At 46.4% G+C, this 17,052-nt stretch overlaps 1 protein-coding gene and 1 non-coding gene across 2 annotated transcripts in view; one reads left to right on the top strand and one right to left on the bottom strand.

Annotated features, from left to right (window-relative positions):
* The window catches only part of CFDP1 (craniofacial development protein 1), an 81,485-nt gene that overhangs the window by 21,595 nt on the left and 42,838 nt on the right, over positions 1 to 17,052 (top strand). The window lies entirely within an intron of this gene.
* Positions 8,543 to 8,646, bottom strand: LOC126029160 (U6 spliceosomal RNA). The gene has a single exon (XR_007502811.1). It is a non-coding gene; the product is annotated as a U6 spliceosomal RNA (small nuclear RNA).

Here is a 17,052-nt window from a genome sequence, read left to right as displayed (position 1 = left end):
TTTTGCCAGTGACTGGCTCAGAATGAGGAGCGAGGTTGCTGCTTAGCAGGGCAGCAGGGAGGCTGGATGGCTCCCCACTTCCCCTTCCCTCAGTGGCCCCCCACTGGGGTCCTGCTGGCCCATGTGTCATGCTCCCAGTCAGCACCTGGGTTTCCTGCTGAACTAGTTTGTTCTCTAGGTAAACGGCTTCAAGATACTCTCCACCCCTGTTTGTGTGTGAATATAGTTTGGATTTTTTTGAAGGGGGTTGGACCACACCCAGTGGTGCTCAGGGGTCACTTCTGATTCTGTGCTCCAAAATCACTCCTGGCAGGCTCGAGGGACCATATGGGATGCTGGGGATCGAACCTGAGTCAATCCTGAGTTAGTTGCATGCAAGGCAAATGCCCTACCCCTTCAGCCCTGTGAATATAGTTTTTTTTTTCAGGCCACACCCATTTGATGCTCAGGGGTTACTCCTGGCTAAGCGCTCAGAAATTGCCCCTTGCTTAGGGGGACTATATGGGACGCCGGGATCAAACCGTGGTCCTTCCTTGGCTAGCACTTGCAAGGCAGACACCTTACCTCTAGCGCCACCTCGCCGGCCTCGTGAATATAGTTTTTGATGAAAGGAGAGAGAAAGGGGTAAGGCAAAGTACATGTTTGAGAGAGAGCATAGTAAAAACAAGAAAAAACCTTGTTCAAGGGAGAGCCAGGCTCACTCCTGGCAGTGCTCTTGAGAACCGTATAGGATGTTGGGAATTGAACCGGTTCACCAAATGCAAGCCAAACTCCTTGTTCACTATACTATGGCTGTGACCCCGTTATGAGGCTTTTAAAAAAGGACAAATTGCCCTTATTGACTGGTTGCCAAGTCTTAGTCAGTGCAAAACTTTATGTGCATGGCTGCAGTGTGCCCTCACAAACCCTTCAAAGGCAGGCACTGATGGTGTGTCCGGGAGTGCCCTCAGGCCTGTGAGTTATGAAGCCCAGGATTCCGTTCAGATCTGCCCCGCACCACACCCCTGTGTGCTGTGTGGGTGTGTGCTCGCCCTTAGTCAGCCTTTGTTTTTCTTTTTAAGTAATTTCTCTCAACTTTGTAACCTATGGAAAACTTTTTGAAGGCTATTTTTTTATCTTGTTTTTTTTTTTGTGGGGGGGGGGTCACACCTGGCAGTGCTCAGGATTTACTCCTGGCTCTGCTCTCAGGAATCAATCTAGTGGGTGCCAGAGATCGGACCCAGGTCAGCTACATGCTAGGCAAGCATCTTAACCTCTGTACTATCTCTCTAGCTCAGGGGTCTCAAACTCAATTTACCTGGGGGCCGCAGGAGGCAAAGTCAGGGTGATCCTTGAGTGCAAAGTCTGTAGTAAGCCTTTAACATTGGGGGGTGTGACCCAAACAACTAAAACAAAACAAAACAAAAAAAGATTCTTCTAGGGCAGGGCCACAAAATATTGTACGGAGGGCCACAAACGGCCTGCGGGCCGCGAGTTTGAGACCCCTGTTCTAGCTCCATATTTTGTTATTTTTGATGGAAATAAGATGACATGCACATGTGTTGGGGGTGAGCGGCTCTCCCTCTGGTACTCATGGCCTATACAAGACTCAGAGGCCAGGAATTGATCCCAGGGCATTACAGGCACATGCACAGCATGAGTTCAGCTACTTGAACCCCATTCCTGGCCCTTGGCTCTCTTTAAATACGAGTTCAGGGTATGTCAGTGTGTTGGTGAACATGGGCTGATCTGTATTTGTAAGGTGTGACTCCTACCTTGTAAGCAGCTTACTGAGGAGTGGCCAGGGAGGGCCATAGTATCGGAATCTTACCAGCCAGCAGTAAGGAGCCATTTGTTCTTGGAAGGGCTCCTCTAATAGCCTGTCAGGGGCTGGTGGTGACAGGGGAAATGACTGATTCTGGCAACTCAGTGGTACTGCTGGGATCTCAATTAGCAGCTCCAGAAAGATGTGCTTTGTGTTGGGACAGGAAAACTCTACTACAGACTTAAGTACTCTGCTCCATTTTTTTATTATTTAGTTTTTAATTTTTTTATTTTTGGGGGCCATACCTGGTGATCTCAGGGGTTACTCCTGGCTATGCGCTCAAAATCGCTCCTGGCTTTGGGGGCCATATGGAATGCTGGGGGATCAAACCACGGTTCGTCCTGGGTCAGCCGCATGCAAGGCAAATGCCTTACCACTGAATCATCACTCCAGCCCCTCCATTTGGTTTTAACTTACTGAATGTTTGTTGTTGTTGCTTTAGAGGTTTTTTGATTTTTTTTCCCCCTTGGGCTACACCCAACTCTACACTCAAGGATCACTCCTGGCAGACTCAGAGAACTATATGGGATACCAGGGTCAAATCTTGGTCAGCCGTGTATAAGGCAAGCACCTTACCCACTATAAGTGCCAATAAACTCAAAAACTAATGTGTGGATTTTAAGAACAGAGTGCTTAAACTTGTTACAAAAATTTTAAGTATTATTTTGCTCTTTTCCTAAACCCTCAGAATGGTTAGGAAACTTCTTGAAGATGTAGGGAAGAAGAGAGTTCAAGACTTGGTAGAAACAAAGTGATTTGGGAACAACAAGAAAAAGAGGCCTTCATATTAGGAATAGAATTGCTTTTGGTTTTTTGGTTTTTGGTTTTCTATTTTGGTTTTTGGGTCACACCCGGCAGCACTCGGGGGTTTCTTCTGGCTCCGCACTCAGAAATCACTCCTGGCAGGCTCGGGGGACCATCTAGGAAGCCGGGGTTTGAACCAATGACCTTCTGCATGAAAGGTAAATGCCTTACCTCCATGCTATCTCTCCGGCCCTAGGAATAGAATTGCAATTACTTTAGAAGTGAAATAAATTGAGCCGGATCTATCGCATAGTAGTAGGGCATTTGCCTTGCATGTAGCTGCCAGGAGTGATTTCTGAATGCAGAGCCAGGGACCTCTACGCTGTTGCCAGGTGTGGCCCAAAAAACAAACAAATAAATAAATAAAATATGGGGCCGGAGAGATAGCATGGAGGTAGGGCATTTGCCTTGCATGCAGAAAGACAGCGGTTTGAATCCCAGCATCCCATAGGTCTCCCGAGCCTGCCAGGAGCGATTTCTGAGCATAGAGCCAGGAGAAACCCCTGAGCGCTGCCGAGTGTGACCCAAAAAATCAAAAAATAAATAAATAAAACATGACACTAATTTATTGGCTAAATTGCCTTGTGTGTGTTATCACATACACAAGAGGGCAGATCTTCACCATTGGGAAGATAATGGTGGTTTGGTAGGATACAAAGGACCTAGAACCTTTGAAGACTGGCATATGAGTGCCTTACATTCTTTTTGCCTAATTAGGTTTGTTGTGGGTATGAAATTTCTGTATGCACAATACAATTTCTGCAGTTTCGTTTCATTGAAAATTGGTGGTTTTTTTTTTAATTTTTTTCAGGTTGACCATTGAACTTAGAAAGTGAAAGATGTTTATTCTAGTTATTTTTTTCCCCCTTTGAGATTCAAAGGTTTATTTATAGAAATTAGGAAAGTAAAATGACCAGCAGCCCTGCCACTTAATTTTTGTTTGTTTGTTTGGGGTCACACCTCTCTGTGCTCATGGTTTATCTTGGCAATGCTGGGGGAGCATATAAGGTGCCAAGGTTCGAACCTAGGTCAGTCTTGGGCAGGGCAAGCACAACTGTATTATCTTTCTGGCTCACCACTTCGTTCTCTCTGAATAAAGCTGAAATATCTTGCTGGATGCCTGTTTCTTCATTTCCAGCCCCAGAGGCAGTTTGTTATGAAATAGGAGTTCTGAATCGTATGTGTTTTGGGGGCCTTACCTGGCCAACAGCATGTCTTCTATTTATCCTATTGCCACTGGTAAACATTTTGGCAGAGAGATTGTTTAGTTAAAAAAAAAAAATGTAGTCCTGGGGCTGGAGCGGTGGTGCAGAGGTGGCTGACCTAGGACAGACCACAGTTTAATCCCCGGGTGTCCCATGTGGTTCCCCCCCCCCCAAGCCAGGAGCAATTTCTGACCCCAGAAAAAAAAAGTAATCCTATTGCATACTAAAGTTCATTTTGATGTTGCTATTGTTTTGGGGCCACACCCGGAGGTACTCAAGAGTTACTTCTGGCTCTGCGCTCAGAAATCACTCTTGGCAGCTGGGGGACCATATGGGATGCCAGGATTGAACTCAGGTCCGTCCCAGGTCATCTGTGTGCAATGCAAATGCTCTACCAGTGCGCTATTGCTCTGGCCTTAAGTTCACATTCTTTTTTTTTTTTTTTTTTGGTCACACCCGGTAGTGCTTGGGTCACTCCTGGCTCTTCGTTCAGATATCGCTCCTGGCAGGCTCGGGGGACCATATGGGATGCCAGGATTTGAATCACCGTCCTTCTGCATAGAAGGCAAATGCCTTACCTCCATGTTATCTCGCCGGCCCCAAGTTCACATTCTTTTCTTTTTTCATTTTTTGTTTTTTGAGACACACCTGGCAGCGCTCAGAGGTTGCTCCTGGCTCTGCTCTCAGAAGGCGCTCCTGGCAGACTTGGGGGAATCATATGGAATGACAGGATTCAAACTGGGGGTCTGTCATGTGTTGGCCGCATGCAAGGCAAACATCTTACCGCTGTGCTATCTCTCCAGCCCCCCAAGTTCACATTCTTAAGCGTGGTAATTGTGAACACTATGCCTTAGTGCCCAGCCAGCCAGACAATTTCTGAGTCCCTTGTATAAGAAAACAGAGGCTCTTATGGCCCCTGGTCAGCCATAGCTGCTACTGTCCCTCTGAGGGTGAAGACGTCAGTTACCAGACATTCACTCCTTGTAACTACAGCAGCTTGGCAGTTTGGGGGTGGTATATAAAGCCCCAGGCTGAAGTGCTAGGTGGGGCTAGGAGACTGCCCCTGTCCCTGCTGGCTGGTCGCTGTTGAATTGCTGGAAAATATGTTTACCGCACTCCTGGCTCCTGACATGTCTCATATTGCTCTGACCCTAACAGTCCCTATTAAAGGCGCCAACAGTTAGGCCCTGAGTAGTAGGAGATGGGAGTCCTAGCAAACAGTTTCTCCAGTAATTCAGAAGCAACCATCCAGCAGGAGCAATCTGGCAGGGGTGGCTGTGGCAGTCTCCTCGCACCCCTCCAGCACTTCAGCCCCGTGGCTTTATATACCCCTACAACTGCCATCCTGCAGTCGTAACTTAAAGAAAAGTAGCAGCTTATGGCTGGCTAGTGGCCATAAGAGTCTGTTTCCTTATACCTTGATCCACCAGCAAAGATGCCTTCCCTGACCCCTTTCTCTTCCCTCAGTTTTGCTCAGGCTCTTACCCTGTTACCCTGGTTGCCTGCCTCTCCCCTATCTTTGGGGATCCTTCCTGTTTTTCAAGCCTGATGTTTGAGCCATACCCAGCAATACTCCAGGGTGTTTCCCTGTGGTGCTCTGGTGCCCCTTCCCTTCTGGGGATCAAAGCCAGGCCTCCCACAATCAGGGTTCACTCAGCCATTTGAGTTCTCTCTCTTTACGTCACCCCAAACCCCTACTATTTGTTTCTTTCTTTTGCTAGGATTTTGGGGCCACACCTGGTATTCAGGGGTTCTACTACTGGCTCTCCACTCGGGGTTCATCCCTGGTAGTGCTTGGGGGACCATAGGATGCCAGGATTGAAACGCCCTATCCACTATATTATCACTTCAGCCCCTATTTGTGTTTCTTTTTGATTTGGGGGGCCACATTCAGTAGTACTTGGGCTACTCCTGGTTGCTGTGCTCAGGGGGTTGCTCTCCATAGTGCACAGGGAACCATGCAGTGATGGGAATCACAACCTGGCCTTCTCCAAAACAAAGTGTCTCTTAGCCCATTGAGTTCTCCCTGCAATCCCATTATGTTAGCTTGTTTTTTTTTCTTGTTTGTTTTTATTCTGTTTTGTTTTGGGAAATCACTCCTGGCAGGCTCAGGGATCAAACCCCAGGTCTGCATGTAAGCAAAAGGCCCTACCGCTGGTGCTATCACTCCTGCCCCCCATTATGTTAATTTGTGTGTTGTGTGTGGTGTGGTGTGTTTTGGGGGCCACACTTTTAAGTGCTCCGGGGGTTACTCCTGGCTCTTCACTCAGGAATAACTCCTGGCAGGCTCAGGGGACCATATGAGATGCAGGGGATCAAACCCAGAGTCATGTGCAAGTGAACGCCCTTCCACTCAGCTATCGCTAAGTTATTTCCTTCATATGCAGATGTTATAGTGGAAATTATGATTGTGAATCCAGATTCCAGTGACAGAAGGTCCGGTGCTCCAGTGTGGAGGAGACCATTTCCCCTGTCATCTACTGCTGAAGCAGAGATGCTTTCGTAGATGGGGTTTCCCTACTTGAAGGGTGTTGGTTCTAGTTCGTTCACCATCCCATAAGGCTCAAGGCCAACGGGTAATAAATGCCCAGACCGGAAGTCATTAGAGACTCCTTCCCCCGCCCACTCACCACCCTTGGCCTGTGCCAGCTCATGTGCTACTCCTGTGGTTTTCAGTTCCTCCTCTGGGCCTGCAGTGGGGGTTCCCCTTCTTACTTTGAATTTAGCTCTTCAAAGACTTTGCAATTGTAATTGTTGAATTTACCACCCACTGGTGCTGGCACCATGCTTGGGGGTGGACCAGAGGAGGCACTGGTGTCTGATCAAACCCCAGGCCTTAGGGATGCAGAGCAGGTGCCTTTGTACATCCAGGGTCTTGTCTCTGCTCCCTTGCACAGTGATTTTAAGGGCAGATGCCTTGGATTGCTTTTGTTTTCCTGTTTCTCTAGAAGTAATATAGAGTTGCTCTTTCATGTGATGAATTAATTTGAAGTGATGTAAAATAAATTCTGATAACTTTTGATCCCACTTTAAAAAGTAATATTCGGGCCCGGAGAGATAGCACAGCAGCGTTTGCCTTGCAAGCAGCCGATCCAGGACCAAAGGTGGTTGGTTCGAATCCCGGTGTCCCATATGGTCCCCCGTGCCTGCCAGGAGCTATTTCTGAGCAGACAGCCAGGAGTAACCCCTGAGCAAAGCCGGGTGTGGGCCAAACACCAAAAACCAAAAACCAAAAAAAAAAAAAAAAAAAAAGGAATATTCATTATTCCTTTGTAAAAATAGGTCTTAGGGGCCAGAGAGATAGCACAGCGGTAGGGCATTTATTTGCCTTGCAGCAGCCAATCCAGGATGAATGGTGGTTTAAATCCCAGCATCCCATATGGTTCCTCGTGCCTGCCAGGAGTGATTTCTGAGTGCAGAGCCAGGAGTAACTGCTGAGCACCCCGGGTGTGATCCAAAAACCAAATAACAACAACAAACAGCATATCTTAGTGGGGAAGAGTGCATGCCTTGCATGCACCTGACCTGGGTTTGATCCCTAATGCATGAAACCCCAGAGTCCTGCCAGAGTAATCCCTCAGCACAAAGCCAGGAATCAGCCCTGAGTAAGCGCTTTATGCTTTACGCTTACTCAAAAACAAAAATAACCGATTTTTTTTTCCGTCTCTCTTTTCAACTGTTGTTCCCTGTACTCAGTATGTTTGGTGACTTCATAGGTGACTTGTCCTTTTCATATCTCTATTGTAAACCCATCTCAGCTTCAGATCTTCTTTGTTGTTGTTTGGTTTGAGGGCCACACTCAGCAGCACTCAGGTTATGCTGGCAGATTTGGGGGACCTTATGAGATGCTGAGGATCAAACCCCCCCAGTTTAGTCGCATGCAAGGCAAACTCCCTCCCCGCCATCATTCTGGCCCCAACATTTAAATTTAACATCCTTGCCACCTAGTATTTTTGCTGCCTCAGCTGGTGTCTGACCTCTTCAGAAATCTTCGGGGAATCCTAGGTGTCACCTTTCATGGGAATCAAGCCACTGAAAAGTCAGGCACTTGTTTCCCTTGACCCCTTGGCAGCCAGTTTTCCATCTGGAGCTCCACCCCCCCCCCACCCCGTTTCCTAGACCAGAGGCCAGTGAGGTGTAGAGAGATTAGAGATGAGCAACACCAGACCTCGTCATGACCCCCTTTGGCTGATTCCAGCAGTACGTGCAGGTCACCCTCCTAGCCTCGTTTCTTGTGACCTAGAAACATGGATTCTGTCCCTCTGACTAGTTCTCAACTCCCTCCTAGATTTGAGTTGACATCAAACACTTTTTTTTTTTTGTTTTGGGCCACAACCCCAGCGGCGCTCTAGGGGTTGACTCCTGGCTATCTGCTCATAAATATGGGGCCAGAATGGTGGCGTTAGAGGTATGGTGTCTGTCACTTGCCAGCGCTAGCATAGGACAGGTCAGCGGTTTCGATCTCCCGGGCATCCCATAAGGTCCCCCAAGCCCAAGGGGCGATTTCGAGCTCATAGCCAGAGATAACCCATGAGTGTCAAACGGGTGTTGACCCAAAAACAAAACAAAAAAGAAAAAATAGCTCCCTGGCAGGCATGAGGGGACCATATGGGATTTGAACCAACCACCTTAGGGTCCTGGGTTTGCTTGCAAGGCAAACACCACTAGCGGCCCTCTCTCTCCGGCCCCAACACTTTTTTTTTTTTTTCTTTACAAAATCATTTTTATTAAAAATATGGAACGCTTCACGAATTTGCGTATCATCTTTGCGCAGGGGCCATGTTAATCTCTGTATCGTTCCAGTTTTAGTATATGTGCTGCCGAAGCGAGCACAACCCTTTTTTTTTTTTTTTTTAACTTTTAGAGACTTTCCCCACCCCAGCTACGCCCAGCAGTGCTCAGGAATCTCATTTGGTGCCGGGATGTCAGAGATAAAAATGGATTCCAATGTGGTTACGGCAGGGCCTTAACCCTCATGTTGTCTCTGGCTCCCTTTTTTTCTTTCTGTAGTAGCTTTGGTTTTACTGTCAAGAGATGCTACCCTTTTAGGCTATTTCTGGTTGGTTTCTGCCCTTGTTTGTTTCCAGGGACTCAAGACGGAGGCATATGCTTTCCCGCCACATGTTGGCTTTTTTTGTTTGTTTGTTTGTTTTGTTTTTGGGCCACTCCCGGCGGTGCTCAGGGGTTACTCCTGGCTGTGTGCTCAGAAATAGCTCCTGGCAGGCACGGGGACCATATGGGACACCAGGATTCGAACCAACCACCTTTGGTCCTGGATCGGCTGCTTCCAAGGCAAACGCCACTGTGCTAACTCTCCAGCCCCCCACATGTTGGCATTTTTAAGTTACAGACTTTTCTGACACCTAGAAGGCTCGTCAATTTGCCAGTTTATTTCAGTAGTGGTTTTGTTTTCATTTTTTTAATTAACCCTTTTTTCTAGCTTGTTAAACTATGTGGGTAGAGTTCTCTGTAGCATTATTTTTATTATTCCTTAGATATTGGTTGATATGATAACCATTTCATTCTTGATACTGGTAATGTGTGTGTTATCCTTATTGTTACAGGTTTATCCATTTTATTGTTTATTTTTTAACTAGCTTTTTTCCAGTACTCTTTTCTTATTGTCAGTCATTTTCAGTTTAACAACATCTCAGTAATTCCTAATTCTATTTGCTTTGACTATAGATCAGCTTTTGAAATGAAGATTTAGATTATTGCCCTTTTTTTCTTCTTTATGATGTATAATTTTATATAGAGTTTGGAGGCTTTATCTGGCAGTGTGACAGGGGATGGGGTGCTTGACTCTGTGCTCTGGGGTTTGTTCCTAGCTTGGGGTACCATGTGATGCCATTGATGGAACCTGGGATGGCCGTGTACAAGGCTAGTGCCTTCTCTGCCCTCTGCTATCTTTCTGGCCTCCTATAATGTAGTGTGTATTTATCATTGCAGATTCCCTTCCTGTGCACTTCAGCTGGGTTCTTCTTGATTCGGGCACCACTCAGAAATGTTTTGTTTTCAAGTGTTGGGAGGTTTCCTGTTGTCTCTCTGTAGTTGACATCTGGCTAGATTCCATTGTTGTAGAATGTGCTCTCTGATGGATTGACTTGGTCTCTTTGTGATCCTGGTTCTTCGTTTGTTTGCTTGCTTCCTTGCTTGCTTGTTTCTGTGTGCTGCTGGGAGGGAATTACACCTGGCCCTTAAAACAAAGTAAGTGTCCTTTCTGCCGCTGAATGAATTTCTTTAGAGGCTTCAACATTGCAATCATCAAATGGCCCTGGCTATTGTCTTTGTTTAGAATGGTAATGAACACTTAGAAAACCCAACAATCTCATTAATTTTTTAATTATGTTATAAATTCCTGTCTAAATCAGCCGATGTCGGGATCTGTGCTAGTTCTTTATTCGCCTTAACCCCTTTATTTCCCCTTCCCCTCCTGCACTGTAGTATATGTGTACCTTTTTTTTTTACCTGATGCTGTTTCCTCCATGGCTCTTTGTAAGCTTAAGAGCATAGACCTCCTCCTTTTGTACACGCAGTCTATCACAAGCTGAATAATTCATAGGTTATTGTCAGATAAATGAGCATCTTTTAGAAAGGACCACAATATTTTGAAAGAGTTGGATAAACTTTAACATCAGAGATTTCTTTCTTTTTTTTTTTTTTTGGTTTTTGGTTTTTGGGCCACACCCGGCGGTGCTCAGGGGTTACTCCTGGCTGTCTGCTCAGAAATAGCTCCTGGCAGGCACGGGGGACCATATGGGACACCGGGATTCAAACCAACCACCTTTGGTCCTGGATTGGCTGCTTGCAAGGCAAACAGTGCTGTGCTATCTCTCCGGGCCCAGAGATTTCTTTCTTATGGCTATATGTATTCTATCAGTTTTAATCATAAAAAATAACACAATGTTGGTTTCATCGCCTGTGTTCAGCAGGTAACTGCCTTAGTACAATGTGTGGTGTGTGTTACCATGGTCTGGCATTTTATTTCGGCTCAGCTGGGCATAGTTCGGGGGCAGACTCAGGATAGCTCTTGATGGTTCATTTCGCAGCCCCAACAGCTGCCTCTGTTTCAGGTTGTCCTGCCTTCTAGTAGAAGCGCTGCCACAGTGGTCCAGGTCAGAGTGAGCCGGAGTGTTCCCTGGTCAACAAGTGTGTGGTTTATTCCTCCCCATAGTCCTTCCTGCTCTGCTCTTTCAGTTTCCTCAGAGGGAGGCTTTTCTATGTCTTCTCCTGTATATACAAGGTGGTGATTTAAAGTGTATCAGGAACTGGGTATATTTAATGCTCCCCTTACTTAAGTGGTTGGTGACTTCCTAAGTTGATCTCTAGAGCAGAGGTTAGAGAGAGATGAGCAGTCTTCTGCCTCTGGACACTATTGTTGTCATTGTCCTTGAGGCCTGAGTCCTGACTGCCAATTTGTTCTTTTCTTTTTTGTTTGTTTTTTTGTTTTTTTGTTTTTTTTTTTTTTGTTTTTGGGCCACACCCGGCGGTGCTCAGGGGTTACTCTGGCTGTCTGCTCAGAAATAGCTCCTGGCAGGCACGGGGGACCATATGGGACACCGGGATTCGAACCAACCACCTTTGGTCCTGGATCGGCTGCTTGCAAGGCAAACGCCGCTGTGCTATCTCTCCGGGCCCGCCAATTTGTTCTTTGGAGATTTCTCACAGCTTTTCCTGAAAGCAAAAGGAAGTGAGACCTGAGGGCAGGGCCAGTGGAACACAGCACCCTGCCTGCCTGCCTATGAGGAGCACATTGAAGGACTTAGTTTTTCAATTCACACATGTAGCTGATAAATACCCCTCACCTCCCCAGAACGAAATTAACCAGATTCACTTGAACACGGGAAAGGGTTTTTCTCTTTGCTTCATGTTTCAGATCTTCTCTTTGTTCTCTCTCTCTCTCTCTCTCTCTCTCTCTCTCTCTCTCTCTCTCTCTCTCTCTCTCTCTCTCTCTCTCTCACTCACACACACACACACACACATCTAAATATCTTGCTATATGGATGTTCATTAAAAAAGCAGAGTGAGGTGTAAATAAAAAAGGAATTCAGAGAGAAAAGCATACCATTTTTGCTGTGGCTAACATTTCCTAATCTCATACGCAAACAAGAAAATTAGAGGAAAATCCAACAGGGAGATTCGAATAGAGTCATGTCTGCCAGTGCAATCTGTGAAGAACAGTAGGGAGCTTTTGGGCAGCAATTTTACTCTGTTCTGAGCTTCAGGCTTTTTGGGGGATGGGCACACCTGGTGGTACTCGGGGGTTACTCCTAGCTCTACACTCAGTTACTACGCAATTACTCCTAGCAGGCTCAGGGCCCATATGGGCTGCCCAGGATTGAGCTCAGGTCAACTGCTTGTGAGGCAAATAGCCTCCCTGCTGTGCTGTTGCTTTGGCACAGGCTTCATTTCTCTTCTTCAACCATGATTATGTTTCTTGAGATGTCTCCAGTACCATACCCTCGGGCCTACATGTCATTCCCTCTGGCACTAGCCTCTATGGCAGGAAGTGTGTTAGTTATAGCGGGCCTAGAGTTTGCAGCACAGAATGTGTGACTCAGTGAAGTTGAGTCTGTGCTGCTGCTGCCCTAAAGGACAGTATTTGCCTGGTGCTGGAAGAGTCCTTAAAGTTTTCTCTTACCTCTTCCAGCCTGCAGCCCTCTCACCAGGCCCCTGCATCTTTTGTTTTACTTAGGCAGTGGTCCTTTGTTTTTTGTTCAGTTTTTATTCTATATTGGCTCTATTCCTTCCCTGCCCTTAGAGATGCAGAAGCAGTCACACTTGGTTGTGGTACACGGGCTGTTACACTGTGACACCCGGTATCCAATGCCCCAAATGTCAAATGCGCCAGTGTGGAGTGGGGCCGAGGCTCCAAATGGCCCCAGACTTCATGCATTGTGATCCATTTGTTTCCCTGTCCCAATACTCTTATGAGAGTCACATTGTGGTAACTCTTGTGACCAGTTTCTTTTAGCTAGTGTTCTTAGTTTGTTTTTAAATTTTTATCCTCATTGTTTCAATGTGTGTGTCTGTGTGCACTTGTGTGTGCACATGCTTGTCGGCTTGCCAGAGTCCACACTCTTGAGTTGTAGTAGTGTTAGTATACATTCTGGCTCAGTGTCTACTGGGTCAACATTTTAGTTACGTGCTTGCTGGAGGCCACAGATGAGAGATTAGAAGATTAGATATACCTAACCTGTGAATAGTCTTGTAAGAAGCTTCTCTCTTTATTTCCTTTTTTAAAAAAAAATAAGCTTTCTAATATTTATAAAATATAGTACCCTGCGAACCATGGTGGGGGAGAAGGGGGTGAAAAAAATTTGAGCATTCTGCAAGAATGAATGGGATTGTTTAAATATACTCGAGTCAATTTAACATCTGTTTGTGAGGGTTGAAATGGGTCATCGCTGTTGTTTCCATAACCGTGGCCTGGCAAATGTGCCTTCTTTTCAATTAGCACATGTAACTGATAAATCCAGACCTCAAAGTAGCTTTTAGAGGATGGGAGGTACTGGAACAGATGAGAGCAGCCGCTCAAGCCAGTGCATGAGGCAAGAATTTATCTCCAGGCCACAATTGTTTCAGTTCCTCAACCCGGAATCCAATCTGGGGTCTGTCCATGCTTGGGAATTCCTTTAATATAATACAGTTGGCCTTTTTTTAAATCTTACAGTTAGTAAAACCTCCCTTTGGACTAGTTTGCATTTAGTTTTGTTTTTTTGCCACACCCAGTTATCCTCAGGGATTACTCCCGGTTCTGCACTAAAGAAATCTGCTGACAGTGCTCAGGGAACCATATGGGATGCCAAAATCAGTTGTGTATTAGGCAGACTCTCTCCCCACTGTACTGTCTCTACAGTCCCCTCGCGTTTAGTGTTTTGGAACTAAATGGTTTCCTTGCTGAAGTTTCCTTTTCCCTTTCTTTGCTCTTGTGTCCTACTTCACTTAGGATTCACACAGGCCTTCTAAGGGGACTTGTATGCATTCCAGTGTGTTTTCTCTTATATAGATGGGATGGGCACTAAGGGAAGGTCAGTTCTCCCAAATACTCAAGGGGAACAGCTGCTGCTCTTTCACAAGCTCGACTGTAAACTTCATCTAGAGGCCAGTAAAGCACTAACCATGCATGCAACATAATCAGAAGTGACTCCTGACAGAACTAGGACTAAATCCTAAGCATAGGCATCTGTGACCCTCAAAACAAAACAGAAAGATAGGGCAGGGGGCGGGCCAGAACAATAGCACAGCATGTAGGGCATTTGTCTTGCATACAGCCAACCAGAGTTCAATCCCCAGCTTCCTGAATGGTCCCCTAAGACTTCCAGGAGTGATTTCTGAGTGCTGCCAGGTGTGCTCCCACCCTCCCCCCAAAAGGATAGGGCCTGAGACTTATACTTGTACTGTCTTGAATACAGCCAAAAGGGTTCAATCCTGGCATCCCAGATGGTCCCCCAACTGCTAAAAGTGATTTCTTAATGTAGAGCCATGAATAATCCCTACGCAGTGCCTAAACATTTGCAAATTCCCAAGCACTTGCAAAAGCGAAACAGCAACAACAAAATCCAAAATAATAATAATAATAGGGGCCAGAGAGATAGCACAGCCGTAAGGCGTTTGCTTTGCATGCGGAAGGACAGTGGTTCGAATCCCATATGGTCCCCCGTGCCTGCCAGGGGCAATTTCTGAGCGTAGAGCCAGGAGTAACCCCTGAGCGCTGCCGGGTGTGACCCAAAAACAAACAAACAAAAAAAAGAAAAACAAAAAATAATGATAATAAAATTTAGACAGCTAGATAGATATTACAGCAGGGTAGGGTGTTTGCCTTTCATGTAGCTAAATAAACCCCCTTCCCCTCACCACTTATGACCCCAGAACCTTGGAGTAAGCTGTGAATACTGCTGGGTGTGGCCCCCAAATGAATAAATCTGCATCTGAGTAGTAATAACTAAATTGAGTGCTTGTAAACTGTATATTATGTGTCTTAAGATTTTCATATGAAGACCGAAGAGATAGCACAGCGGTAGGGCATTTGCCTTGCATGTGGCCAACCCAGGACAGACCTGGGTTCAATTCCCAGCATCCCAGAGCCAGCCAGAGCAATTTCTGAGCACAGAGCCTGCCTCATCCTGCAGTCCTCAGGCGCCAAGTGCTCAGGGGACCATATGTGGTGGTTGGGGTCCAACTCTGGTTGGCTACACTGTCTCTTCTGTCCCAGATTCTTATCATCATTATTATTTTCATTAATATTTTCCTTTTTCTTTTTCATTTTTGGCCCACACCTGGGGTGCCCAGGGCTTACCCCTGGCTCTATGCTCACGGATCATTCATGGAGGGCCCAGGGAACTGTATGGGGTTTCAAGGCTCGAACCAAGGTCAGCCCTATGCAAGACAATCACCAGCCAGGTGTTCTCTCTCCAGACCCTGGCTGATCCTTTTTAAGAATTAAGTTCAGGGCCCGTAGAGATAGCACAGCGGCGTTTGCCTTGCGAGCTGCCAGTCCAGGACCAAAAGGTGGTTAGTTCGAATCCCGGTGTCCCATATGGTCCTCCGCACCTGCCAGGAGCTATATCTGAGCAGACAGCCAGGAGTAACCCCTGAGCACTGCCGGGTGTGGACCCCCCCAAAAAAAAAAAAAAAAAAAGAGTTGAGTTCCACTCACGGCTGAGTCTTAAAGCGGGGGACTGTTCTAATTCTGCCTGTTGTTGAAACTTCGGTGAAGAGACCTGGAGAGTATAGACAGCTGAATTTTGTTTCCAACTAGATTAATTTCTTCTTATTCATTTGAAGAGTTTCAGCTCTCTGTCAGATTCTTCACATTAAAACCCTTTTGTAGCTATTATTCCCAGCCTCTTGCCTCTTCCAGTAGAGGGAAGTCTATACTATTGTGAATATTATTGCTGGCTCCATCTGTGAAGTAGATGAGTATGATTATACGTGCTTGTGGCTTGGACAGTCCTGGGGGTTCAGGCCCCAGTTTTATGCAGTTCTTTCAGCTGTAAATGAGGGTCATGATTCTTTTTTTTTTTTTTTTTTTTTTTTTTTTTTTTGGTTTTTGGGCCACACCCGGCAGTGCTCAGGGGTTATTCCTGGCTGTCAGCTCAGAAACAGCTCCTGGCAGGCACGGGGGACCATATGGGACACCGGGATTCGAACCAACCACCTTTGGTCCTGCATCGGCTGCTTGCAAGGCAAACGCCGCTGTGCTATCTCTCCGGGCCCGAGGGTCATGATTCTTACCTCCTAGAACTGTCCTGAGAACAAAATAAGTTTGATTATAGTTCTTTTTTTTTTTTTTTTGGTTTTGGTTTTTGGGCCACACCCGGCGATGCGCAGGGGTTACTCCTGGCTGTCTGCTCAGAAATAGCTCCTGGCAGGCACGGGGGACCATATGGGACACCGGGATTCGAACCAACCACCTTTGGTCCTGGATTGGCTGCTTGCAAGGCAAACGCCGCTGTGCTATCTCTCCGGGCCCTGATTATAGTTCTTGGCACAAAAATGTTCAATAAATTTTTCTCTTTTCTCCCCTCTTACATAGCAAGGTGATAGATATATGGGATGTCAGGATTCAAACCACCATCCATCCTGGATTGGCTGCTTGCAAGGCAAATGCCCTACTGCTGCTATCTCTCCAGCCCCTTAGTTTAGTTTTTAGGCCACACCTGATGATACTCAGGACTTACTCCTGGCTCTGCATTCAGGAGTCACTCATAGCAGAGCTTAGGGGACCTGATCAAAACCTGATCAAACCCTGGTCGACTGCATGGAAGGCAAGCACCATACTCAGTAGACCAATGGTCCTCAAACTATGCCGCACTGGCCATATATCCTATTTGTTCCTGTTTTGTTTCTTCACTTCAAAATAAGATATATGCAGTGTGCATAAGAATTGGTTCATAGTTTTTGTTTTTACGATAGTCTGGTTCTCCAGCGGTCTGAGGGACAGTGAACTGGCCCCCTGTTTAAAAAGTTTGAGGACCGGGCCCGGAGAGATAGCACAGCGGCGTTTGCCTTGCAAGCAGCCGATCCAGGACCAAAGGTGTTTGGTTCGAATCCCGGTGTCCCATATGGTCCCCCGTGCCTGCCAGGAGCTATTTCTGAGCAGACAGCCAGGAGTAACCCCTGAGCAACGCCGGGTGTGACCCCAAAACAAAAAAACAACAACAAAAAAAAAGTTTGAGGACCACTGCAGTAGACTATCTCTTCTGCCCTACTTTGCCTCTCAACAGCTATTTTTAA

The sequence above is a fragment of the Suncus etruscus genome, chromosome 14 (assembly GCF_024139225.1).
Source record: "Suncus etruscus isolate mSunEtr1 chromosome 14, mSunEtr1.pri.cur, whole genome shotgun sequence".
Taxonomy (NCBI): domain Eukaryota; kingdom Metazoa; phylum Chordata; class Mammalia; order Eulipotyphla; family Soricidae; genus Suncus; species Suncus etruscus.
This window is presented reverse-complemented; position numbering and strand designations above follow the sequence as displayed.